Source organism: Manis pentadactyla, chromosome 6 (assembly GCF_030020395.1).
Source record: "Manis pentadactyla isolate mManPen7 chromosome 6, mManPen7.hap1, whole genome shotgun sequence".
NCBI lineage: Eukaryota > Metazoa > Chordata > Mammalia > Pholidota > Manidae > Manis > Manis pentadactyla.
Genome location: NC_080024.1, coordinates 127,841,242 through 127,848,381, shown reverse-complemented (window position 1 = coordinate 127,848,381; position 7,140 = coordinate 127,841,242).

The window sequence follows — 7,140 nt, the reverse complement described above, 5'->3', positions numbered from 1 at the left end:
GTTTGGATACATTTAGTAAAATCAACTTTTGCAAATCAGCTTCTATTAGGATGAAATAGAATTTTTAGAGATTTATTTTAAAAAATAATTCTAAAAGAACTCTAAGCCTGAGAGCTGATAAATTAAGAAGTTACTATTCAATTTAATTTAACAGAATGTAGCAAAGACTCAGAGGGTATGGAGGGAGAAAGCAGAAAGAATAATGTTATTATAAGCAAGGGGAGAATGAATGTATGAGGCATAAATTGTATCAGATGAAGGGTCACAAAATGAACTGATGAAAAAGAGAAACTAAATGAAATATATTTGATATTTAATTTATCATTTGATATAGGATTTATAAGTTTGCTTGCAAATTAATTTAAAGCTATTCAAGATTTTTTAGAAAGTCACTTCAACTAAGAATTGACTCCTAAAGAAAAGACAGACTAATGACAAATGGTAATACATGCATTTGGGAAAGGTGCCAATCCTGCCTTATTTAATATTTTAATGAATTAGAAATACATGAAATTGTAGATCATATTAAATTGAGGTGATTCTAATCCCACAGAGAATAGATAAATCTTCTCCGCTCACAAATCTGAGCTTTCCTTTCAGCTTCCTGTCTTAATATCTATAATTTCATTCCAACTGGCTATTCCTTGAATAGAAGAAGACAGGTAAGCTACTTGGAAGAAGGAACTCAGGAAACTGGTCAGCATACATAAACTCTTTATGGGACTTGTTTCCTTATTAGTTGGTAATCTAACAAACCACTTAGATTGTCATATCAATATTTTTTTGCATAAGATGGAACAATCAACAGTTTTCCTATAGAAATATTTTTTTGAAGGGTAAAATATAAAAAACAACCTGGGTCCACTTTTAAAGATTCTATTAAGAAAATAGTAGTTCTAGTCAATAAATATTAGTTTCTCTTCCCCCTTTTTAAATTATGTAGTTCAATATTATCATTTTTCAGATAAGGAAACAACAATTCAGAGAAATGAAGACCAACTGTTCAAGGAAATCTGTTTAATTGGTAATAGAGGCAAGTCTACAGGATATAAAACATCCTTATTTGTAGGCAAGCAATTGCTCCACCTTACCATTCTATCTTTTTCGTTTGCTTTACTCTTCCCTCTTCAACTTTTGTCCTCCCTGGGGCTCATGGTGGTAAAAGCATTGTGGTTTTTTTTCACCTTACTCACTTTGAAGATCTGCAGGCAAAAAGCTTTATACTTCAGTTTTCTATTTTAACTCAAGTCAAATCTATTCTATTTTAACTCAAGTCAAAATAATTGTTATAAAATATCTAAGGTATTTTTCCTTCAGAGTCTTGATTGTCTTCCACAAGCTTCTAGCATTGTGAATAGTAATTTAATTTTACATTGCATAGAAGCAAATCCTTAGTTACTTGTGAACACCTCTCAGTCATCAACACACACACATTCTATTGTTTTTCTGAGGTTTTTCTAAATGACTTTTTTCCCCATTCATTCCATTTCCTAACCTCTACCAAGTTCTAACTTTATCACATATTCACTTGTATAGTGGAAATATTTTGATACATTTTAATGGGTATGTTTCAAAGTCAATAATTTCTTTTCATGTCAGTTTTCCATCCTAATACTTTCATCTTTTGAGACAAATGTTAATATCCATCTCTGTAAGACAGGATAGGACACCATAGAATATCACAAAACTGACCAATTTTTTGACATAAATGACCAAGAAAATTAATGTGTGTCTCTTGAGCTTTAAAACCCTAGGATAAATAACAGATTTTAAAGAATATTTGCTAAACAAGTTTATCTTTTTTTTTTTTCTCTGCCCCTAAGGAAATACACTTACTTTTCTGAAATAAGAAGATGTTACTCAGATAGGTTTCTGCTTTCGGTGTGGTGGTGTCTGCTTTTAACAGATCATGGATGGCAACTACAAACTCTGGACAACATACAAGAGAATTACCTGAAGATTCTGGAAAATGAACAAAACAAATTTTGGTGAGAATCTAACCCTGGGAGAGGACAGCATGCATGAGTTTCTTGTTACAGCTTCAGTGTGAGGGCAGACCTCAGACATGAAAAGTACGGCTCAGGGTGGCTAAAACTGTCATAGAAAACTTGAAGAAACAGATAACAGAACCAAGATTAAGGTTCAGAATGCTAGGGTTGGGGGAATATATTAAAGGAGGGAAGCAGAAAAGCAGCACCCCAAAGTCTATGTATAACCTCTATCAAACTACCCAGCTAATTCCATATTATGAATGAGCAAAGCAAACTCAAATCTACTTTCAGATAATAGAAAGAATTCTACTTGAGTTGCTCACTCTAGGTGATGCAGATAATGCTGTTTTAGCTAAGTTAGTTGCTTGAAGAAATCATGTCTGTTTCAAAGAATTAAAAGAGAAGTTGGTCTCTACAACTAAATAGTCTAATATCCAGGATATAATCTCAGATTACTTAGAACACAAGGAACAGGAAAATAAGACATTCTCAAGGGCAAAGACAATCAACAGAGGACAACTGTGAGATAATAATTATCAGACAAGGAAGCAGCTGTGATAAAAATGCTAAATGAGATAAAGGAAAATGCAATTTTAATTAATGAAGCCTAGAAAAATAGCAGGATAAAAATATAATACAATATTTTAAAAGGAAAGGATATGAAATTAAAAATCATCTAAATGTACTCAATAACACAATGAAGATGAGAAACGAGTTAGTGACCCTAAAGTCAGATTTAAAAAAAAATTATCAAACATGAATAAAATTAGTGAAGAAAGGCTGAAAATAAAATGAGTAAGACCTTTAGGGACCTATGAGACAAAAAATATCTCAAATAATTGAAGTTAGAGTCACATAAAGGAGAGGGAAATAGGTAGGAAAACTAGTTGAAAAATAGTTGCTGAAAACTTCTCAGCTTTGGTAATAGATAAAAACTTATAGATTAAAAAATATCAGTGAAATCAAAACTGATAAATGAAAATAAAGCCATACCTAGCTACAACATAGTCAAATGGTTGAAAATCAGTGATATACATCAAATTTTGAAATTAGCTGGAAGGAAAATGACATATTACATACAAGGAAAAAGAATTAAAATGACTATAGTATTCTAATCAGAAATTATGAAGACCAGGAAGAGAATGAAACTTTAATTTTAAAGTTCTAAAAAAAAAAGAAAGTTAACCATGAATTCTATATCCAGATAAAGCATCCTTCAAGAATAGAAGCAAAATAAAGATATTTTCAATTCAAAGAAAACTGACACAGTTTAGTGACAGCAGACTGACCCACATAAACAAAAAATTAAAAATTCTTCAGGATGAAGGGAAATATTATCAAAGGGAAACTTGGATCCTCAGGAAGAAATTATTATTGTGCATATGTAAATGTAAAAGAATATAGATTTCTATTGTGCAAGGAATTAAAGAAGAATGATGATATACTGCTGTGTATGATGTATAAAGAAATAGTACATATTAGAAATATCATGTACACAATGCCAGATGAGTATTAATGCTATATGGATAAAAGTTTCTATATCTTAAGTGCTAAAATACTAATTCTAAATAGTCTGTGAAATATTACTGATATATATTTTATCTGTAGAACAAACACTAAAAAAATTCTAATAATGGAAACAAATAGAGCTAAAAAGACAATAGTTTGAATATAATGGAAATCTAAAAAAAATACCAAATCTAAAAGAAGGCAGGAAAGGGGAACAAATGAACAACAACAAAACATAACAAAGGCAATAAATAGAAAACAAGCAAAAACAAGACTTAAGTCCAAATATATTAATAATCTCATCAAATATTTATAGACTAACATTTCTCAGCATTTCTCAATATGGAGAATAAAAAAGCAACACCCAGCTGTAAAGTTTCAATTAAGAGAGAGAGAAAAAAGGTTTGGGGAGGGAGTGACATTGCACAGGGATGGCCTGTTGCAAAGAAAGCCGAACTAGTCTGGCACTACTCAGGTGGAGAAAATTCACTAAAGGTCATCCATTGGTTAGCTTTTAACTGATTGGGCCCCTCTATTGTATTTAAAAATAAACTATAAATAAATAAAGTCACATGAGGATGGTTGTTTGAAATAAATGTTTGAAAATGCAGAAGAGAATAGTCATTAAGAACGTACCTCTCAATTTTGACATATTAAACTTTACAAATAAATTTTCCTTTTATCTATAAAATAGTTAACAGTATATATTCCAGAGTGTTGTTATAAAAAAAATTTAACTAAATAAAATGTCTGTAAATGACTTAATAAAGAGCCAGTAAATAAGAACATTCAATAAATGTTCTCATAATCATCATCATGTTCACTATCAATATCCATCACCAGCATCACTGTCTTCATCTCTCGGACCACGACCAATGTCACATGGAGTTTCTGTCTACTCTCAAAGTTTCAGGCTGCAGATTCATTAGCATGAGTTTTTGTTCTTGGGTTCTATAAGAATACCCTCCTCTCTTTCAAGAACATCCCATTGTTGAACAAGTTTGCATGGATTTTAATTTCTTCTGATAATATGATGCTTATATAAAAATCCCACTTGCTTTTCAACATTTATCCTGAAGTACAACCAACAGGTAAGTGGTTTTTGTTTCCTGCATGCTTCACATTCATTCTATGATTTCCTGTGCAGACTGCCTCCTTTGGATTAACCACTGCTTCCTCATTTTTTAATATAAATCCTAAGTCAAAGCATCTCCAGTTTTGTATAATTCTTTTTCACATTCAATGTGACAAAAAGGATGTAGTCATTCTCCTTATTAGAAAGTTATGCTGAACACCTAGTTATCTTTACTGGATATTTCACTGTTCATCCTGCCCTTGATTCTGGATATGACACCTATTACTTCTAAATAAGATGATATTTAAATCAGTCTCTCACCAGCATGACACAATATTTTTGTTGCATCAGAAAAAAATATTTATTTAAATGAAAAATGGAATTTGGCTAATTGTGCCTTGTGCATATGCTCTTAACTTCTTAGCTCAACTTCCTTAAAACAACACAAAACAAAAACTATGAAAGCCCACTGGGGGAAAATATTTTTTAAATTTTGCATCATGGCTAAACATATTCACAGGCAGACATCCTACTGATAAAGTTGGTGTATAAGGATTGGAAAACTATTAAGAAAAATAGGCAGGGGCAACCTGTAATATAATTCTGAAATAAAGTGCCTATGTCCACTAGACAGACTGTAGGAAGAAAATTCTTTTCTCACAAACTTGTCATCTTCAGTGCATAAAGTGAGGTTTGTGCCAAATAGAAAAAAATTTTAGGTGTTATCTCTGGTACTTGCTTTTCTGAGTGTCCATTGTGCTGCTTTTCCCTTGCTATCATTTTAATATCCATTCGGAGGATATACTTTCTTGAAAACCAGCATGGGTAGAAACATGGGAAAGAAGGATAAAACATGTCATTCTAGGAAGTATGCACTTCCATAAGCAGTCTTTTAAAGGCAATGGAGGGATATAAAGAGCCTGATATGAGTGCATGTAGGAGACATACACTAGGGTTTTTGCCTCATTTATTGGTTCAGACTGACAGAAAAAAAGGAAGTTAGTTTAAGGTATGACCTTTTATCATTTCAGTAGAACCATAGTAGGTGAATATTTGTCAGCCCTTGAGACTCTAGTGAGCATTGTACACAAGAATTCTACCAAATGTGAATTTAAAAAGGGACCCAACCAGAAAAAACCTGTCACAGGATTCAAGATGGCGGTCCGGGAGGTGAGACGGAGAACTCCTCCCAAAACCACAAATAGTATAAAAATGTAGTTAATTGATACAACTAACCCTAAAAAAGCAACAAGCAAGAAGGCTGAACCAGACTGCATACAGAGTAGACCTCACAAAACAGGGAAACAGAGGAAAGCCTTAATCCGGTGGGACCCAAGCCCTTCCCCCACCCCAGCTCACCGGCAGGAGGAGGAGAAATGGAGCGGGGGAGGGGGTGGAAGCCTGGGACTGCTGAGTACCTACCCGTGGAGACCTGCTTTGTGAGCAGAAACCTATACTGTGTGGTACTCTGGACGTTGGGAAGCTGGGACAGGCAGAGTGCTTGAGAGACGTAGAGACCAGCCGTTTGTGGAGGAGGGGATCCACACCCAGCTGCTCTGTGTCAGAGAAAAGGCAAGCGGTCTGAGAGGCTTTCTAGCAGTGAGAGGGCTGCTGAAGGGGCAGGGTTTGCACAGAGCTTGCTGCACAGGGGAGGGGAAAGCTGGACAAGGTTGTCTGGGTATGTTCTGCCCATTTGGTTGGGAACTTTGAGGAGCTTCAGGTGCCCCATCCCCTGGCTGCCTACTCTGCTCTGAGGGCCCCCACTGTGATAAGCAGCCCACTGTACCTTCCTCCTAGCCTGCCGGTACTGGTTCACAAACTGACAGTCACTGTGCTGACATCAGGCCAGTCAGATGGAGGCCCCGCCTATAACAGCTAGAGAAGCAAAGCACAGAGGCTTACACCTGTGTGCTTGGCCCACCAGCTCTGATACTAGAGACAGGTACCGCAGACCCGAATCAGGAAACAGATCTTTCCTTCCCCCAGGTACAAGCTGCGATCCCCTACAACCCCCAACCTCACTCTAGGGGCTGAGCAGTTCCAGAGACTGCAGCTTCTGGGCACTAGAGGACACCACATAGAAATATGAAATGACAAAAGAACATGGTTCAGACCAAAATCTCATAAACCCCAGATAAAGGATCAAATGAAACTGAACTCACCAATATGCCTGAAAGAGAGTTCAAAATAAAAATCATAAACATGCTTATGGAGGTACAGAAAAATATTCAAGAACTAAGGAACGAATTGAAGTCGGAGATTCAGTCATTAAGAAATTCCATATCTGAAATTAAACATACAATGGAGGGAATTAAAAGCAGATTAGATGTAGTAGAAGAGATGGTAAATGGGATAGAAATTAGAGAAATGGAATACAAAGAAACAGGCACAAAGAGAAAAAAGAATCTCTAAGAATGAAAGAATATTGAGAGAAAAGTGTGACCAATCCAAATGGAACAATATTCACATTATAGGGGTACCAGAAGAAGAGAGAAAAAAAGGGATAGAAAGTGTCATTGAGGAGGTAATTACTGAAAACTTCCCCAATCTGGGGAAGGAAATAGT